The 20,625-nt window shown below is 41.7% G+C and overlaps 7 pseudogenes across 7 annotated transcripts; 2 read left to right on the top strand and 5 right to left on the bottom strand.

The window, feature by feature from the left end:
• Positions 1–1,033: 1,033 nt before the first annotated feature.
• On the top strand, positions 1,034–1,495 carry AT4G05594 (annotated as a pseudogene; the record flags this gene model as incomplete). The annotated part of the gene is made up of 1 exon: positions 1,034–1,495.
• A 237-nt stretch (positions 1,496–1,732) lies between these two features.
• AT4G05593 lies at positions 1,733–3,760 on the bottom strand (annotated as a pseudogene; the record flags this gene model as incomplete). Its single annotated transcript has 1 exon — positions 1,733–3,760.
• A 488-nt stretch (positions 3,761–4,248) lies between these two features.
• Positions 4,249–5,594, top strand: AT4G05592 (annotated as a pseudogene; the record flags this gene model as incomplete). Its single annotated transcript has 1 exon — positions 4,249–5,594.
• Positions 5,595–6,645: 1,051 nt separating this feature from the next.
• AT4G05591 lies at positions 6,646–8,772 on the bottom strand (annotated as a pseudogene; the record flags this gene model as incomplete). Its single annotated transcript has 1 exon — positions 6,646–8,772.
• A 1,179-nt stretch (positions 8,773–9,951) lies between these two features.
• AT4G05589 lies at positions 9,952–12,858 on the bottom strand (annotated as a pseudogene; the record flags this gene model as incomplete). The annotated part of the gene is made up of 1 exon: positions 9,952–12,858.
• A 1,150-nt stretch (positions 12,859–14,008) lies between these two features.
• AT4G05588 lies at positions 14,009–14,914 on the bottom strand (annotated as a pseudogene; the record flags this gene model as incomplete). Its single annotated transcript has 1 exon — positions 14,009–14,914.
• A 1,745-nt stretch (positions 14,915–16,659) lies between these two features.
• Positions 16,660–18,693, bottom strand: AT4G05587 (annotated as a pseudogene; the record flags this gene model as incomplete). Its single annotated transcript has 1 exon — positions 16,660–18,693.
• Between the last annotated feature and the right edge of the window lie 1,932 nt (positions 18,694–20,625).

Genomic DNA, 20,625 nt, shown 5'->3' with positions numbered 1-20,625 from the left:
CTCTAAACTATTGGCCACATTTTTTTAAGCAATGTAGGACATTGTACACATATTATTTCCTCATCGATTGGATAATATATGTCCATTTTAAAAAATTTGAATCGCATCATATACAAAAAAAGAAAATTTTCTAAACTATATGTATTTTATATAAATTCAAATTAAATTAAATATAAGATCAAATCAAAGTGAAAAATCATAGATTTATTTTTAAATAAGTTAGAGAGGTTTTAGGAAATTATTTAAGGTAAGTAACATATATGCTTAGTTTAGAGATATTATATTTATTAAATTTGGTAATTCAATAATTAATTTCGTTTTTAATTAATTGTTTTAGAGAAAATGGTAACTTTTTTCAAGAATTAATGTTATCCAGGATCCGTACACTATTAAATCGGGTAATAACCCAATCGATTAAAGTTATTCAAGATTGGAACATAATTAAACCGGATAATATCCTATCCAAGTAAATTAAAAGGGATTAAAAGGAATTAAGGCTCAAAATCCCCTACCAAAAATGTATATCTAGATTTGGAGTTTGTAACATCATACGTCATGACTAGCACCAGCTCAATCATTTAAATCAACACACGTGCGGATATATATCTCTTAGGATATTAAAAGGATCAATTCGAAACTGACATGTTGTTGGAGTTAGCTTGAAGAAGACTTAAGGAGGAATCAAACCGAAACCTAGTTATGGTTCAAACCGAGTTATGGTTTAGAAAATTAGATAAATTCTAATGAATCTAGAAGATATTTACGATATCTAAATATGTATTTCTAATAGTATTAGGACTAGATTCTTTTACATATAAGGACATGTTGAGTTGTAACATGGTCCTTAAGAGAGTTTGTGAGATTTGAGAGAACTTGAAAGCTTTAGTTTTGTGTAAGTTTCTAAAGCATAATAAGAGAGTCATTCTTATTGATCTTGTGTTCTTACATACAAACTTTAAACACATGAATTGGTATGAGAGCTTACAAGATCTTAAGACCGTATAGGGAGAACTTGTAAGATCAAGAGAGAGAGATGAGTGAAATAGTTGCGTCAACACCGAAATCAAAAGAAGGAGGGTCTTCTTCGATTCAATATCCCAATCTTACTCAAACCAATTATACAGCTTGGGCTATGAAGATGCAGATCGTTCTCCAAGTGAAACAGAGTCAACCGATCCAAGCGATGAAGATAAGATCTTGGCCATAGCCTTGTTAGTTCAATCCATACATGAATCTCTAACTTAGTAGATTGGAGAATTCAAGGTAGCAAAGAAAGCTTGGGAAGCTATCAAGGCTAGGAACGTAGGTGCATAACGATTAAAGAAGCTAGACTACAGACACTAATGAACGAATTTAATAACCTTAAGATGAAGGACACCGAAAAAATTGATGACTTTGTAGGCAAGCTAGCTGAAATTGCGTCTAAATCAGCGGCACTAAGAAAGAAAATCGAAGAATCAAAATGATAAACTTGACAGTTCACTCGAGAATGTAACAAGAAGAAATAGGAGGGAGATAGTATTGCGCCAGATGCGGCGGAGAGGAAAGAGAGAGAGATTAGAAAATAGTAATGTTTTTGGTAGGTAATGATTGAGGAGGCCCTAAACGGGAAACCCTCCTTTAAATACAGAGTGTATCAAAACCCTTACATAAAACGCAACACTTGAATTAAAAGACAACAATATTAAAGTGAACCCTCTTTCTCCTTCAGTGTCTCTTGTGCACTCTAGCCACTCTTGAGTATCTTCTTCAGAAGCTTCTCCCAGACTCTTGCCTTCTTCCCTCCAGCTCTCAGTCTTCTTCTCATACAAGCTAGGGGAATCATGAGTCTTCTAAGAGTATCTATTTGAGCTGCTAGCATTTCCCTAATGAGCTTCTCTATCTCATTTTTCTGTTCATAAGAGTATCTATAAGGTCTCAAGTTGATTGGTGAGGTACCTTTTTCCAATGTAATCGCATGTTCCCTGTTTCTCTTGGGAGGCAAGGCCTGTGGCATTTAAAAAACAGTCTGGTGTTGATCCAGAACACGTTGCAGAACCGGCGTCACTTCCTTTGGTTTCTGCTGTTCATCACTCTCAAACAGTGTAGCCAATTCCAGCAAATAGGCTTCATCTGCATGTTTGATCTCCTTTTCCATGGTGCGGAATGATACTTGTTCTCTGCACAACTCCGGGTCTCCATGGATAGTCACCCACGTGCGCCCAATCTGCCAGCTGAGTCTCAATCTTCCCCAATTCGCTCTTGTTTCACCCAACTTAGCAAGCCAAGCAAACCCTAACACTATGTCTAGATCTCCCAAGTCAAAGAGCAGGAAATCCTCCATGATTCGATACCTTGAATCTCCAGAGGTACCTTAACACACATGCCTCTGCCTTTAATCACTCTACCTCCTCCCACTTTAACGCAGAACCCTCTAGTCTCAGTACTCGGCCAGCCCCTTTCATGAACCAAGCTCTCATCTATAAAGTTACTAGTAGCGCCCGAATCTACCAACACCACCACTTTAGCTCTTCCCACATAGCCTTTGAGCTTCATAGACCTTTCTCTTTCAACATCAAATAGTGATCCCAATGTATGAGTCGCCAAGGTTTCTTCTTCAGCTTGCTCTTCTTCATCATTCTGCTCTACATATTCTTCTTCAGGTGGGTCTTCCTGGTCCTCTTCACCAGCAGTTACCAAACTTTTCAACCTTTGCTGCTTGCAGTGATGGCCAGGGAACCATCTATCGCCACAGTTCCTGCAGGGATTGGTGTTCTTTGGTTCTCCACTTCCTGAAGCACGGTTCAGGTCGTTACTGGGATCATATGGACGTTTAGACTGCGTCCTCTCCATTGCTCTGGATCCGGATGGCGTTTGGCTAGCTGAGAACGATGGTCTCTGTTGGGGTCTAACTTGATAACTTTGGTTAGTCCTCTCCTGTGCTTCAATAAGTCTTGCTATCTCCACAATGTCATTCAAGTTGACAGGACGACATCTGACCACCTGGTCTTTAAGACTTCTCTTCAATCCATTCAAGAACGCTGACTCCACTATGTCAATAGGGACATGAGGCAACTCCACCAAAAGCTCTTCGAATCTGCCTCGATACTCATCGACAGTGCTTGTCTGTCTAATGTTCAGCAAGTGATCCACCACTGAGCTTCCTCTGCTCGGTCTGAACCTTATTTTAAACTTGTCTTGGAAGTCCTTCCATGTGTAAATCCCTTCTCTTTCTTTAGCACATCTCCACCACGTTACAGCTGGACCAGTCAAACAAGATATCACCTTTTCGAGCTTGATGTCTTCTGGTGTGTTATGAGTTAAGAAACACTGCTCCACGCGGAAAATCCAGTCATCTAGGTTTTCTCCTTTGTACAGCGGTAGCTCGAGGGGTCTCACCGGAGCCTCGTGCCTCTGTCTCGGTGAATAACCCTGTTGTTCCAACGCTGGCGGTAGGAAACGAGTCTCCACTTGTCTCATTTGCAGGTTCTGGAGTCGGGAAAGGCAGAATAGCCTCTCTGTTTCCACGCTCGGAGTTTGGAGGTGGTGTCGCTTGGAAAGCTGGGCCAGGAGAAGGACTAGCGAACGCAGCTGGTAAGTTTCCTTGACCTTCACGAGGTGGACCAAAGATCTGGTTCCTTAAGATCTGGGTTAAAGCTTCCCTTATGTAAAGGAGCTCTTTTTCCACCATTTCTACTCTGTTATCCAGCGGCGGTAAGGTTGCAGCGGGAGGGTTACTTGGTTCTGGTGATCCTGACTGAGAATCTTCACCGGCGGCCATTGTGTTTATGGGGGACTCTAACAACTGAAAGCACCAATGATAAACTTGACAGTTAACTCGAGAGTGTAACAAGAAGAAATAGGAGGGAGATAGTATTGCGCCAGATGCGGCCGAGAGGAAAGAGAGAGAGATTAGAAAATAGTAATGTTTTTGGTAGGTAATGATTGAGGAGGCCCTAAACGGGAAACCCTCCTTTAAATACAGAGTGTATCAAAACCCTTACATAAAACGCAACACTTGAATTAAAAGACAACAATATTAAAGTGAACCCTCTTTCTCCTTCAGTGTCTCTTGTGCACTCTAGCCACTCTTGAGTATCTTCTTCAGAAGCTTCTCCCAGACTCTTGCCTTCTTCCCTCCAGCTCTCAGTCTTCTTCTCATACAAGCTAGGGGAATCCTGAGTCTATCACAAAACTAGTGAAGAAATTTCTTAAGAGTCTTCCTCGAAAAAAATTCATTCACATAGTTCCATCAATCTTAACACTAACATGTTCGAGGATATTTTAGGACGACTGAAAGTTTATGAAGAGTGAGTCATAGAAGAAGAAGAACCGCAAGAAGATCAAGGCAAGCTTCTATACTCAAACCAGGATTATCAATCGAATCAAGAATACAACAGAGGAAGAGGTCGCAGAGGACGGAACAGAGGTAGAGGTTGTGGAGGACGTTTTAACAATGGTGGAAGAGATACATCAAAAGTAACGTGTTATCGATGTGATAAGTTAGGTCACTACGCCTCTAATTGTCCTGACTAATTACTTAAGTTGCAAGAAGCTCTAGAAACAGAGAACAGTGACACCCGAGAAGCCGATGACCTTATGATGCATGAAGTAGTGTACTTGAATGAAAAGAATTGCGTGCCGAGCAAGTATGAGAAGAACACAGTGGATGAGTACATTTGTTACCTTGATAATGGAGATAGCAACCACATGATAGGGGATCGAAGATACTTCAATAAAATTGATAGCTCTATCACAGGAAAGGTCAGATTTGGTGATGACTCATGCATTGATATTAAGGGAAAGGGCTCAATCTCGTTCATTGATATCAATGGTAAAGCAAGGATCATGATCATGACTTGAAGAGTAACATTATCAGTTTGGGACAGGCTACAGAATCAGGGTGTGACATAAGAATGAGAGGAGATCACTTAACAATGCACGATTACGAGGGTAAACTTCTCGTCAAAGAAGACAGATCAAGAGATCGGCTTTACAAAGTGCATATGAGGATGATGAATACGGCTGCATCTCTAAACCTTTCAAAGATAAGCGAGAGTAGCAGGTAGCATGCTAGAATGGGGCATATAAATTTCGATACAATAAAGTCAATGATACAAAGAAAGCTTGTTAATGGAGTATCATGTGTCGAGATACAAAAGGAAATATGCATCTCGTGCTTACTCGGAAAGCAAACTTGGAGAGTATTCCCGCAAGCAACGTTATATCGAACAACTCAAGTTCTAGAGTTAATTCACTTAGACCTTTGTGGTCCTACAACACCGAGTACTACAGCTGGAAATAAGTACGTCTTTGTCCTCATATATGATCACTCTCGATATATGTGGACAATACTATTGAAAGAAATGGGAGAAGCCTTTGAGAGGTTCAAGAAATTTAAACAATCGGTGGAAAAAGACTTAGAAGTTACCATAAAAACATTTAAAACTGATAGAGGAAAAGAGTTCTTATCACAAGATTTCAATAGTTTTTGCAAAGATGTTGGTATACAAGGGCATCTCACGGCACCCTACACACCACAACAGAACGGTGTGGTTGAAAGATGTAATAGAACACTAATGGAGATGGCTCGGAGTGTTCCAAAACATGTAAAATGCACACTTATCAACTCCCCCAAATTTAGTATTTGCTTGCCATAAAGCAAACAATTAAGAACAAGCTGGAGGTGAGGTTTGAAAGCGGAGACTCAGAGCCAAAGCACCAGATAAATTAGATGAAATCAATGTTCAAGTTGGTAGTTCTAAGCTGCGATATGATCGAATTCTACTTAAAACGTTAGCCATGCCTTGTTATCAATCAATCCGACTCTTATGCTCTACCTACACATGTTTTCAAATCTACCAATCTCTTTAACATTCATTAGTTCTAGAACGTGAATCAAGCAATGCATCATCAATGAACTCATTTGGTTAAGGTAAAGGTCAAGAGACAAAGATGATCCCTTACAGAATAGGCTTCAGTAACAGGGGATCTCTAAAAAATGATTAAGCTTTAGTAGAATGCTAAAGGTAAGTCCGAAGCTATGCATACAGAGATAAGATCCCATCTACCCAGAGTATAACAAATGAAGCTCTAATGGTAATCCCATCTCCAATCCCAATATAAGAACTTAACTCTACTCTTTGCATTCATGAATCTTTTAAGACATTTTTCTAATCATTCTTTTCTTTTCTCTTAACTCTAGGAGAAGCTTTCTCAACACTGATACATCTAGCGAATTTGGATTTCTTTAACAACTAAGGGTTCCTGTTTTTAAAATTTAAAATTAAGGGCTTTTGCCCTTCTTCATTAGCTAACAAGAACTCTTTTCTTTACAAATCCCAAAACATTTATTAGACTTTTTCTGCTTCTTTAGCTTACTTCACCTAGAGTCTTTTACCTTTTTTATCAATGAATCAACCCTTTTTTTTTTTTAGACACATCCCAACCCAAAGTATAAGCGCTTACCTAGTCCTATCTAGTCCAGAAAATGCGATGTAGAACTACATGAGACACTATCTCTGTCGTTACAAACCTAACACTTTCTACCAATCTAAATCGGAATAAAACCTCACAAACACTCACAAGTGATATAGGGCTTGAAAGAAAGTTTATGTTTGGGTTCGGGTTAACTGATCTAATAACGAGAGTCAGTTACTTGGATTAACAAGAGTGATCAAAATGAATAAGAATGCAACACACACTTCCTGAGCCCTCCCCCAAACTTAAATCACACAGTCCACTGTGTGACTAAACTTGGAAGAGAGTACTCAGGACAAATCAAATCACAGAAACAAAATAAAGAACAAATCACAAGAGATGATATAATACAATGGAGAAGTGAGGCGCTTACCTCAGTCGAAGAATGAACGAAGTTGGTCGTCAATGGTTGCATGTGATTGCTCCGAGGCCATAGAAGAATCGCCCTGTTCTGTATCAGCTCTAGCATGTGGGTACTCGATCTCATCAGCTCTGTGGCGGCCAGCACCGCTTGAGGATACTCGACCTCTCTTCTTCTACCGCGGTCGCGTAAACTACGAGATTGCAGAAGTCGTCTGTTCCTGCTGCTAGATCGAGTAAGTTTGGTCCTCCTCTTTCTCCCAAATTCACGAGGCTCGAATGATGAATGCCTCGCAGGGACATGCATAATCTCTTGCTCAGTAGGCTCAGGCCTGCGCCGACTTGTCTCAGGCGCATCATATCTCCTCGAGGGCATGTCCTGAGGGAGCTGTCCATGCGGAATAGCTGTAGTGGTAGAGGAGCAGCTTAGCTTGTCCTTCAGAAACTTGATAGCTTTGAGGCACTTGGCAAGTAACTTATCATGTTTCTTACACCACTTCTGCAACTTGTTGTTGTTCCTGTGAGCTTCACTCAAACTCTTGCTTTCCCTCGCTGGAGGTACATGCTCACTGAAATGAGACATGCTCGTGTCAAACTCCGCTTCATCTATTTCATCTGTCTCATCAACTTCTTCTATTGTAGCTCCTTCCGTGTGACTGATCTCCTCAGTTGGCGGACTGCCCTTGAAATAAAGATCTTCAAGCGTAGGCTAGAAGTCAATATTCCTGCCCTCGAGAATCCTGGTAGCGTCAATGTAGGGGAGAAAAATGTTGGCGATTCTGATCGATGAATGCTTGAACCTGTAGCTGTGGAAGTTGCCAACCATGTCATGCTCCAAGAACTCACATCGGCGTAAATGATCCAAATCTATCATTCTCGGCTCTAACCCCTGTTTCTTGAGCGGTACTCCACAAGCTTCGAGAATCGGCGTCACAACGCCACCTACGCATAGTGTTCCTCTCACTTTCTTCTTGCAGTTTGTCAACGCCCATTTCCTGTATCCACACAGGTGGATCAACAGAAGCATTACTGGTGGCGCGTCATTGAGATCACCTCTCAGGACCTTCTTTCCCTTTGTACGGTGGAGAATGCTTGTAAGTGCGGAATCTATCACATCCATGTCTGTGTTAGACACGATGTCTGTAGACTCCCTGGAGTAAAGAACATTGGCTACTTAGCACTGAAAGTAGCGAATCAATGGACTCCAGATTTGGTTGCTCTTGGACCGGGCAGAGTTTAGCGGTACATTGTTCCCAATAGTAGCCCACAAATCCTTAAAGTCTCCCTGTCAAACTTGGGCTTGGTTCCCTTTCCACTATGGAAACCAAACAGTTCTTTCAACTTCTTGATCGACAACTGATAGCGCTGCTCATCCACTGAAAATGTCAAGAATCCCAATCTCATGGTGTCTAGCTCAAATTCTGTGAGACCCTGATACATCTCCACTTGCATTGTGGAGAGAAACTTGATCGTCTCCTCCTTGTAGGCAGCGTATGGGTAAGACATGAGTGTCTCCAGATGACACTTCACGAACAGATGCTGCACGTCCTCAAGTAACCCCAGCTGGGCTAAATTCTCATAGCAGGGATAGCTCATTCCCCAAAAATCGTTCAGCTCAAAGAATCTGATATACTCCTCCACTGTAACCTCGTCAGGTTTGTTCAACAGCTTTGTCTCCTTGCGCCATGACTCTGGCTCATACTCAGTTTCGATGTCCTCATCAATCAACTCATATCTACTCGACATCGCTCTCTTTCCTCTAGCGATTTCAGCTATCGAGCGTTCTATTTCTATCCTGAAGCTTTCGTAAATGTGTTCTTCTCTCTCTGGTCTAGTTGACCAAGACTCAGCTTCATCTACATTATATTCAGGATCCACAGAGGATTCCCTACTTTAGTTTCTCATGACGAAACCTGAAATTAGATGGAACACAAAGAAAAATGTTAATACGTTAGTCCCAACAAAACCAAAACACAAACCAATCGAGTATACCGGTCAAGTAAACTGGTCAAGTAAACCGTTTTTTTTTTTTGGTTTGGTGAATTGTTGATCGAGTGATTCCTTGAGTGAGTGAATGGAGTGTTCTCCGCGATCGAGTGAGGTTGAGAGGCGAGACTTCTTGTGGGATTCATTGGTGATACGCGATCGAGTGTTGCTAGTGAAGAGTGAGACGAGGTCGAGTGATCTTGTGAGGTCGAGTGAAGCTAGTTTCGTGGTTGTGAGATAGAGTGAAACGGCGGTCGAGTGAATCGGTTGTTGATGGTGGCGTCTTCCTTCTTCTTCTCTTTTGATTCGGGAGCGAGTTGATTTGAGAATGAGATGATGGTCGAGTGAACTAATGGAGCTTGAGCGGTGAGGAGCAGTGGAGAAGTCGAGTGATTGTTTCGGTGAGAAGAGAAAACGGTGGCAGTTGGTCGAGTGACTGGAACAAAGCGGTGGAAAACGATGAGGCTATGAGGGAGCTGCAGTCGAGTGTTGTTGGTGGCGAGATAAGGTGAGAAGTGGCGATGTGATGAAGATGGTGATGAGAGATCGAGTGAATGCGCGACGTCGAGTGGGTTGAAGAGGCGATGTGATGAGCTTTCGTGGGGAAGAGAGCAGTGGCGTTGGAAGCGATAGAGAGATGATGAGCTTGAAGGTGATATTTGTTCAGCGGTCGAGTATATGAAGAGAGATGGTGACGTGATCGAGTGAAGGTTGTGAGGATGATGATATCGATTGAAGTCGAGTGTTTTTATGGGGAGAGAAGCTGGAGTGGTCGAGTTGAGAGATGAAGTCGAGTAGTGAAGGTGAGGATAAGGTTGCGTAGTGATCGAGTGGAGAGATGGGTGTGAAGAGATTCCATGTCTCTTGGTCTGCTGCATGGAGGACATGGGCGTCAGTGGTGGGTCCCACTATGGCTTCTTGTCTTTCTTCTGTGCTCTCTGTTTACAGGAAAAACCTCAGGAAATCCCGCAATCCTTTGTAAACTTGATAAACTCCCTATAAGACTTTGTAGCTTCTGTTGGTCGAGTAAAATGATGATTTAAAAATTTATGGGTTTTAAACATCACTCATATTCGACCAATATACTCGAGTGCAAGGTCTCCAAGTGCAATTGAAAGTTTTAAAAAAATTTGCAATCCACTATACTGTGTAATTGATCTCTAGGCCGTCTGTAGAGTAAGAGTTTTGAATTTTCACTCTTCCTTCAAGTTATTCCTCTATTCCTGAGAACAACAAACACAACGAAAACAAATCCAAAATACCAAGAAAAGAAAAATTTATTCACAGAGATACTCATGGGACTTCCTCCCAAGTGAGCTTGTTTAAAGTCTCTTGCGTGACTCCTCACACTTATCAAGAAGAAAATTAATGATAGAGAGGGTCTGCATAATCCTCTCTAATATCATCATCATACTTAGCGTCCTCTCTGGAGAGGTGTGCAGCAAATTACTCAATTCGCCTTTCTCCAAAATAGGCTTCTTTGTCTTCTAGAGGGTAATCTATCTCTTCAGACCATCTTGAAGTGAACTTTTTTCTCGGAAGTGTCAATCCCGCCTTTAGGTTAGGCTTCTTTCTACATCTGATCCAGCTTACTCTTAAGTTCCTCAACAGTGTGGGCTAGCTCCTCTATAGTTTTCTCTTGCTTATCAGACCTCTTTTTAAGCTCTTTTACTCTTTCAGTCTCATATCCTTCTCCTGCAATCACTCTATTGTCTTCAGAGGTCTTTCCATCTTCTGTTAACCTTTGTGGAGTTTTGTTGATGTCAAACTGAAGCTTGATATGCTTTCCAAGGTTGAGATTTATTTTCCCTTCCTGACATCTATCACTGCTCCCACTGAGGCTAAGAAAGGTCTTTCAGGATTAGAGGATCCTTATGCTCTTCTTCCATATCCAGCACAACGAAGTCTGTAGGCACTTCCACTCCATTAACCATGATGGGTAAATCTTTTAGCATGCGAAAGGGTTTTCTTGAAGACCTATCTACAAGGATCAAAGTCAGGTCACAAGGCCTATACTAAATGAATTCCAGCCTCCTTGCCATAGAGAGTGGCATTAAACTGACAAAGGCTCCGAGATCGCACAGGCAATTACTGAAAGCTAATTCCCCAATGGAACATGGTAGAGTAAAAGATCCAGGATCTTCTAACTTTTCTTGAACAATCCTCTTATCAGCAGCTCGAGACGGATTAGCATCACAATCATCATCTGAATCATGATACATCTTGATCCTTTACAGTATCAGATTTCTCACATCTTTGTGAGGGTGAGGAATCAGGTTGAGAACTTCCATCAGTGGCATCACTGCTTCAATCTCGTCAAGTTGTTTCTCTGAAACAGATTTGTATCTCTCCATCCAGGCTTTCTTGAATTTCCATGGAAGAGCACGTGAGGGTAATGGAGTAGGTTTGAAACGTTTTACCATTCTCTCAATTATAGATGCTTTTTCTTCTGAGGTGGATTGAATGTGATGGCGAGAACCAACAGAATGGTTGAATTCAACAACAGAGACATCAATCTGAGTAGAGGGCTCCCCTTCTTGAACATCATTGTCCCCAGTGATTAAGTTAGGAACAGGTCGAGTTGGCAGCTCTCGATCCTGGCGGATAGTGATGGCGTGAGCAGTTGCATACTCCTTTAGATTTTGTATGGACTTCCTTGGAAGTCCTGTAACTTTGGGAGCAGAGGTAGATGCGGATTGTTCCTCCAAGTATCTGACTTTTGTATTCAATGCCTCCACTTTGGCATTCAGGTCATTGTAGCTACAGTCCAGCTTATGGTGCAATTCAGATAACATCTTTGCAATTTCCATGGAGCTAGATGCTTGTCCTTGTAGCAACTGTTGTACCATCTGTTTCATTTAGCTTCAGGAGCAGCAGGACTTTGGTGTTGATGAGGAGCAAACCCAGGTGGTGGTGGTTGCTGGTAGTTCCCCTGAAATTGTTGCTTGGGAACAAAACCTTGATTGTAGGGAACAAAAGGTTTGTTTGGGCCTTGTTGTTGCTATGGAGGGTACACTTGATCCTGAAGATTAACAACGTTGGTGCTGCGATAAGAGAGGTTGGGGTTGTTCGTCTTGAAGTTGTTGTACCCTTTGTAGCCACCTTGGTTGTTGATGTAGCTAACTTCTTCTAACTGGTTCCCCTCCCCATCTTGGACTTGATACTGGTCGTCATCAACAAGGAAGTGCACATGCCTCTGCTGGCTAAGAAGAATTTTGTCCAGCTTGTCATTCAGCGCTTTGATCTCCTTCCTGTGTTTATCATCATAATCAGTTGTGCCTCTGATGGTTCTGTCGCAGTCCTCATTGTAATTTCCATCTGACTGAGCTAGGTTCTCAACCAATTCCCAGCCTTCTTTAACATCTTTGTTGTGGAAATTACCATTGCTGGCGGTATCCAGAAGCATTCTGATCCGTGGTAGAACTCCTCTGTAAAGAGTGCTGAGCAGAGAGGCTTTCTTGAAGCCATGATGAGGGCATTGGTTGGTGTAGCCTTTGAAACGCTCCCATGCTTCACAGAAGCTTTCACCAGTCTTCTGTGAAAAACCAGAAATCTCATTTCTGAGTCTTGCAGTTCTGGCGTTGGAGAAGAACTTTGCTAGAAAAGCCTTCTTGCAATCATCCCAGGTGGTGATTGAGTCATGGAACAGATTATTTTCCCAGATGTGTGCATTGTCGCCCAAGGAGAATGGAAACAACCGGAGCTTGAATCCGTTTTCACTGACATCATTGATTTTTGTTAGGTTGCAGAGTCTATCAAATTCATCCAAGTGGTCGAGTTCCCCAGAATCATCGAGATGAGACCACTCTTGATCTCGAAGTTGTTGTTCTGGATAGCAGGAGGTGCAATTCCTTTCCTCTGACGGTGGTTCCTTGGTGCATCTCCAACACCAATATTTGCAGGGCCATTCTGTTGATTTTGTTTGTCAGCCATTTTGAGTGATTTCTGGGGTAAAAGGTTGACTGTGTTTCTCCTTTCTCTGAGTTCGCGAGCGATGCGGTCAATGTTATCGTTGAAAAGAAGGTTCTGGTTGCATGTTGATCAAGTTTGCATACAGTAGAGGTGTACCTGGATCAAGAAGACAACAAGAAAATCACAAAGTCAGTAACAGAAATAAAAATTGAAAAAGAACTTGGTCTATGCAAGTCTGAAATCTCAAATGTAACAAACAAAAACCCAATGACAACGGCGCCAAATTGATAATATGTCTTTTTTCAATTATCCTAAAACACCAATAATCTCGTTGTAGTACTGAAGGTTGTCAATCGAAATGAGTGTGATGCTAGCAATTAAGATGCAATCAAAGTTCACAGAGGGTCAAGCCAAGCAATAACAGGTTTTGGTGTGTTCTAGCAGTCCTAAGTGAAGATGCAGGAGACAGAAATTTAAGCAGAACAGTAGAAACACTCGACCAACACAGCTTGTTGCCAAGCACTGGGTGTGATCGAATGACAAATCGAGTAACAGATAGAAAATGTAACAGAGATACTCGACTGCACAGTCAGACAACTAAGTGGTCGAGTATCAGGTCGAGTAACAAGAGAGAAATGCAAAAACTAAACAACAGGTAATAAGATGCAGTAAACAACAGTAGAGTAAACAAAGAAATCAATCAGATAAAGAATTCCCGAGGATGGGGTAATTGAGTAGTTTCGTTTCCTCAGTTTACAGGTAATTGACATGCTCAATAAATTATCCCTAGCCAACAAGTTCGGTAACCAAATCTAAGTGCCACTGCAACAGAGACCCTCAAGTTAAACTTGTCCCAGACTCAATCACCATTGACGAGAGCTAACCTAACAGGCATTACGAATCAAACAAGTTAAAGCCAAAACGCTCCCTAAAACCAATACCTTGGTACAGAGCCAAGAATCTCTGGAATTAGTGGTTCAGACATTTCATCGAACACCTTTTGGGCGCGGAAATGTCTGAGCTCAAATTCTAGTTGATCAGAAAGCAATAGGCATTAAGAACAACTAATCCAGAAAGGATCTATAAATCAAACTCAACCACCTAGCATACTGAGAATTCTAAACTACTCTAACCCATCCTCAGAAACCTATTCACTACTCACACATCATTGTAGAAGACATAAACGATGAACATAATGAAAACATAATAGCAACAGAGTAATAGCAAGATGATAACAAGATGAACAACTTAGTAAATGATATTGAAAAGCAAATACTGAATACTGAATAGATTAAGAGAAATGAGGATTACAAAATGTCAAGAACACAGTGTCTGCGGAATAAAACTTAGATTTTACAAAAATGTAAAATACATGCTACTTATAGCAAAATATTGCGTAATCCTAATACTCAAAACGACCCAGTATTGGGACGGATTAAGAACGGTACTCGACCCAGGTGGTTGAGTGAATGGTCGAGTGATAAGCTGGAGTCTTCTTTTCTTCCTTGTGCTCGAGTGTCTGGTTGAGTGCGGAATGGAGAAGACTCTGGAGCTTGCAGTCGAGTATGCAGTCAAGTTATAGAGATGGTGATACCCGGCTTGAAGGTAGAGTGATCGAGTGAACGTGATGGAGTTACTCGACCAATTGGTCGAGTGGTGTGATTGAGTGATGGTTAGGTATTGAGGTGATGATACTCGACCAGGGGGTCGAGTGGTGTGATCGTGTGACTCTCATGGTGGTACTCGACCAGGGGGTCGAGTGGTGACGTGAAGTGATGAGTTCTTCTACTCGACCGGGTCGAGTGGTTTGTTAAAGATGTGGAGCCATCTACTCGACCAATGGGTCGAGTGTTCTGCTGTGATCAGGTCCGCTTCTTCCAATTAGCTCGCCCAACAGCTCTAAATCACCTGGAAACAACACAAATATGTAACATGCATGCAAAACTATCCTAAACGTGCAAAGTGATGACAAATGATGAGAAATGATATAAAACAGTGATGATATGATGCTAAGACAAATGGATGCTCAAAACATGTAAAATGCACACTTCAAGAAGACTAGGATGACGGTACTCGAGCTTGTGGTCGAGTATGTTGATTTGATTAGGTCCACTTCTTCCAATTACCTCACCAGCAGCTCCAAATCACCTCAAAACAACATAAATATGCAATATGCATGCAAAACTATCCTTAACATGCAAAGTGATGACAAATGATGAGAAATGGTATAAAACAGTGGTGATATGATGATAAAGTGATGACAAATGGATGCTCAAAACATGTAAAATGCACACTTATCATCATATCACCACTGTTTTATATGGACTAACAAGAGTGGTAGATAAGTGTGAATTTTACATGTGTTGAGCATCCATTTGTCATCACTTTATCATCATATCACCACTGTTTTATACCATTTCTCATCATTTGTCATCACTTTGCATGTTTAGGATAGTTTTGCATGCATATTGCATATTTATGTTGTTTTAAGGTGATTTGGAGCTTCTTTAAGCTAATTGGAAGAAGTGGACCTGATCAAATCAACATAGTCGACCACGAGCTCGAGTACCGCCATCCTGGTCTTCTTGAAGTGCTTGGTCATGACCTCCGCAGCTAGTCACTCGACCGCAACACTCTCGTTCACGATACTCGACCAGGGTCGAGTAAAAGGCATCACCACTTCTCACCACCACTCGACCCCTTGGTCGAGCATTACCATCTCTACTTCTCCCCATCCACTCGATCACTACCACTTGATGTCATTTGAGTATTAGGGTTTCAGAACATTTTGCTATAAGTAACTTGTGTTCTTGACATTTTGTAATCCGGATTTCTCTTAATCTATTCAATATTTGCTTTACATTTCGTTTACTAAGTAGTTCATGTTGTATCATTTTGTTATTACTTTGTTGCTATGATGTTTTCATTCATGTCATCGTTTATGTTTTCTGAAATGAAGTCTGAGTAGTGACTAGGTTTCTGAAGATGGGATAGAGTAGTTTAGAATCCTCGGTCTGTTAGCTGGTTGAGTTTGATATATAGTCCCTTCTGGAATAGTTGTTCTTAATGCCTATTGCTTTCTGATCAATTGAAATTTGAGCCCAGACATTTCCGCACCATATAAGTGTTCGATAAAATGTCTGAACCACTACTTCTAGAGATTCGTGGCTCTGTACCAAGGTATTGGTTACAGGGAGCGTTTTGGCTTTAACTTGTTGATTCGTAATGCCTGTTAGGTTAGCTCTCGTAAATGGTGATTGATTCTGGGAATACTTTAACTTGAGGATCTCTGTTGCGGTGGCACTTAGATTTGGTTATCGAACTTGTTGTCTAGGGATATTTTATTGAGCATGTCAATCACCTGTAGACTGAGGAAACTAACTATTCTATTACCCAATCCTCGGGAATTTCTCATCTAATTGATTTCTTTGTTTACTCTGTCATTGCTTACTCCTCGCTTAGCTTTTGCATTTTAAAGATGTTATCATTCATATACTCGACTACACCCAATTGTCGTGTAACAGACTGTGCAGTCGAGTATCTTTGTTACTGTCTCTGCTATTTACTCGACTTGTCACTCGACCACACCTAGTGCTTGGCAACATGCTGTGTTGGTCGAGTGTTTTAACTGTTTCTACTTGAATTTCTGTTTCCTGCATGTTCATTTAGGACTGCTAGAAACTCCAAACCTGTTATTGCTTGCCTTGACTATGTGAACTCTGATTGCATCTTGATTACTAGCATCACACCCATTTGGATTGACAACCTAAAATACTAGGACGACAGGATAGTGTTTTAGGATTAATTGACTAAAAACCTATTATTAGTGGTTAAAATGAATAAGAAAATCCATGTATTTTAGGGTATCCATGAGTTGAAATTTGATACAGACATGATAATTAAAAAATCAGATTCAGGTTCAAATTGATAGGGAATGGTATCAAATCATGACAGTGTGATCGAGTATAGTAATCTAGCTTAAATCAAACAATCCTTTGTGTTACTAAACTTGGAAGAGAGTACTCAGGACAAAACACATCACAAAAACAAAATAAAAACACGAGATGGTATAGTACAATGGTGAAGTCAGGTGCTTACCTCTGTCGAAGTATGAACAGAGTTGGTCATCAATGGCTGCCTGTGATTGCTCCCAAGCAATGAAAGTGTCGCCCTGTTCTGTCTCAGCCCCAACTCCCTGAGGATACTTGACCTCATCGCCTCTTCTGCGGCCAGCACCGCCACAAGGATACTCGACCTCTCTTCTTCTTTTGCGGCCAGCATGGCGGTCGAGTGATCTCCTCGAGTTGATAAGGCATGATCTGCTGCTAGAGCGAACGAGCATAGCCTTCTTCTTCTTCATGTGCTCCCGAGACTCGAATGATGAATGTGTAGCTGGGAAATGTGAGACCCTCTGCTCACTAGGCTCAGGCCTGTGTTGACTCGGCTCAAGCTCGTCAAATCTCCTCAATGGCATGTCCTGAGGAGGCTGTCCCTGCAGAATAGTTGTAGTGGAAGTGGAGCAGCTTAGCATGGCCTTCAAAGACTTGATAGTCTTTAGGCATTTGATAATGAACTTGTCTTGCTTCTTGCACCACTTCTGCAACTTGCTATTGTTTCTGTGAGCTTCACTCAAGCTCTTACTCTCCCTCGCTAGAGCTACGTGCTCACTGAAATGATACATGCTTGAATCATACTTCTCCTCATCCGTCTCACCGATCTCATCCTCAGTACCGTCTTGCATCCTCATCTATCAGCTAAGCGTTCTTGTAATAGAGGTTCTCAAGCGCAGGTGTGAAATAAATGTTATCTCCCTCTATTATGCGTCTAAGCTTAGGACTGGGGGGAAGGATGTTGGCTTTCTTGTTTGTAAAGTGCTCAAACTTGAAACGATGCCTGTCGTCGACCATTTCCAACTCGAGGATTTCGTAGTGTCGTAGATGCTCGAGATCCATTGCTCGTGGCTCAAGTCCATCAGATGTGATTGGGACTCCACAAGCGATAAGAATTGGTGTCAGAACCCCTCATCTGCAAAGAGCGCCTCGTGCTCTCTTGTGGTTATTGCTGGTAGCCCAGCTCTTATATCCACACATGTGGATCAGAAGAAGTATAGAGAGAGGAGTGTCATTGATTTCACCTTGGAGAGAAATACCGTTCTTGGTTTGGCGGAGAGTACTTCTGAGAGCCATAGTGATCATCTCCATATCAAAGTTGGTGACAGTCCCTGTTATCTCTCTAGAGTAGAGGACATTGGCCACAGAACGCTGGAAGTACCTGATGAAAGGATTGCATATCTGGTTGCTCTTGGATCTAGAAGAATTTAGTGGTACAGAGCTGCCAATGGTGATCCATAAATCCTTCCACTCATCTCTGTCATACTTGGGCTTGGTTCCCGTTCCACTGGGAAACCAAACAATCCTTCCAAACGCTTGATTGACATCATATAATCCTGACCATACACAGAGAATCTCAAGAATCCCAATCCTTCACTTTCCAAATCATTAAAGGTCATACCTTGGTGGAGCTCCACTTGTAGTGTGGAAAGGAACTGAATTGTTTCTTCCTCGTAGGCTACATATGGGTAAGCCATCAGAGTGTCCAGGTGACAACTCTGGTACATGTGCTGAAATCCTCCAGTAATCCAAGCTGTGCTAGGGTAGTTGAGCAGGGATACTTTGTGTTGTAGAACTCATTCAGCTTGAAGAGTCTGATATACTCCTCAGCTGGCAATAACCCAGGCTTGTGTAGAGGTTTTGTGGCTCTATGAGAATGCTCAGGCATATACTCGACCTCCATCTCCTCGTCTATCAGCTCATACCTCTCTGTCACTGCTCTCTTCCCTAGAGCTATCTCAGCTCTTCTCCTGAAATTCTCATATTCCCTCTGTTCTCTTTCCGGTCTTAAAGATGAAAACTCAGCCTCATCCAAGTTATAGTCGGAATCAATTGACGAACCGCCACTATAGTTGCTCATAATGATCCTGAAAAAGATTGAGAACTCAAAACTCAAATGTCAATAGGTTAGTCTCAAAAAAAACTATGAAACCGGAATTGTTCTCAAGAATTAACAAAAAGGACTAAACTGGTCGAGTGTAACCCAGTACTCGAGTAAGCTGACGTGTTCACAAGCTCTTCTTTCATGATTGGAATCAAGTTGCATAGAGTGGTGGTCGAGTAAAACTGGTGATGTCGAGTGGATCTGCTAAATGAGAGCACCAGCGATCGAGTAAACTCTCAGTCAACCGGAATTATCGTTTGGAATCTTGAATCTGGTCTAGTGTTCTTGAGGTTTCGACGGCCAAACTGATTCTACTCGATGGTGAATAAGATGGTGAACTCGATTGCGGCGGCGTAGCGGCTGTCGAGTGACTCTTCGAAGTTACTTAGATTCCAGAGGGGATGAATGTGCTTTCGATGGGGTTAAAACTGGTGCTACTCGACCAAGGACGAGTCGGCGTACTCGATTGCGACGGTGAAATACTTCTCTTCCGCAGCAGTCGAGTAATCTTGTTGAAATCGAGTCTTGGAGATGGTGAACTTGAGAGGCGGCGAAGTGTTTATTTTCCTCAGAGGTCGAGTAAATTTCTTTAGTGTTTTGAAGGAATGAAGGCGATTTCAAAAGGAATGGTGGAGATTAAATTTGTATTTCTCTCTCCATCTTATCCTCAGTGAGAAAACGCGTGTGGTCCACGCTATGTTGTTTTGTCATTAAGCTCAGTTCCCTGTTGACTGCAAAACCTCAGGAAATCCTAAAATCCTCTGTAAGTCTCTGTAGCCTCTATTGGTCGAGTATAAGGTTGAATTTTTGGGTCAAAACAACAACACACTCGATTTCCACCGCTGGTCGCCATATGGCTTATTACGGTCGAGTACGAGGTCGAGTATAAAGGCTCAGAATCATCAAGTTTACTCGATTATATTTCCTCATCAGCATGTGGCCAGTGTGATCGAGTGACATGTTGAAGCTCCAACTGAAACCTTGTTTATACTCGATTGCACAGAGACACTCGATCTCTACATCATGTGGTCAAGTGAATTTTTGAGGTTGAATCCATTGCACTTAAACATTAGCAGTTATCTCCTGAAACCACTAGTAAAATGCATCAAAAATTACAAGGAAAACAAAAATATGTACAGAGAAAGGCATGGGACTTAAACCCCCCCCCCCTCCCCCAAGTGAGCTTGTTTTAAGTCATTAGCTTGACTTCCTTACTCCTTTAATCATCAAGAGGTTCCTGGAGATGAGCCGAAGTCACCTCAGGAAGGATTTGATCTGCTAAGTATTTCTTGAGCCTTTGACCATTCAATGTGAAATCTCCACTCTTACCAGCTAGAGTGACTGCTCAATAAGGGCGGACTTCAGTGATATAGAAGGGACCAGCCATCTAGACTTAAGCTTCCCTGGAAAGAGTTATAGTCGGGATCAATTCATCCTTTTCATTTTTAACAACAGTCATTCCACCTTTTTTAGGGACGCATGCACTAGAAAAACCCAAGTACCATCAGAAATAGGGTATATGACACCAGCATCAAGCAGTTTCAAAATTTATTTTTCACTACTTTTTTCAAGTTAGGATTTAACCTCCTCTGTGCTTCAATGCTAGAATAGGATTTGTTTTCAAGATGGATCCTATAATTGCATAAACTAGGTGAAATTCCCTTAATGTCAGATAATGAATAACCAATTGCTCTTCTATACTTTTTAAGTTCAGACAACAGCAGGTTCACTTCATCATCATTTAACTCAGCATTAATGATCACAGGGTAAGTAGAGTTTGAACCAAGGAATGCATACCTCAGACCTTGAGGAAGTGGTTTGAGATCAACCTTCGGTGCTTTGAGTTCAGACCAGTCATCTGAAGTTGGAATGATCAGCTCCATAGTGTCGCTGATAAATGTGGTCGAGTGAATA

The sequence above is a fragment of the Arabidopsis thaliana genome, chromosome 4 (genome assembly GCF_000001735.4).
Source record: "Arabidopsis thaliana chromosome 4, partial sequence".
NCBI lineage: Eukaryota > Viridiplantae > Streptophyta > Magnoliopsida > Brassicales > Brassicaceae > Arabidopsis > Arabidopsis thaliana.
Note: the sequence above shows the minus strand (reverse complement) of the source record. Positions and strands in the feature narration are given on the sequence as shown.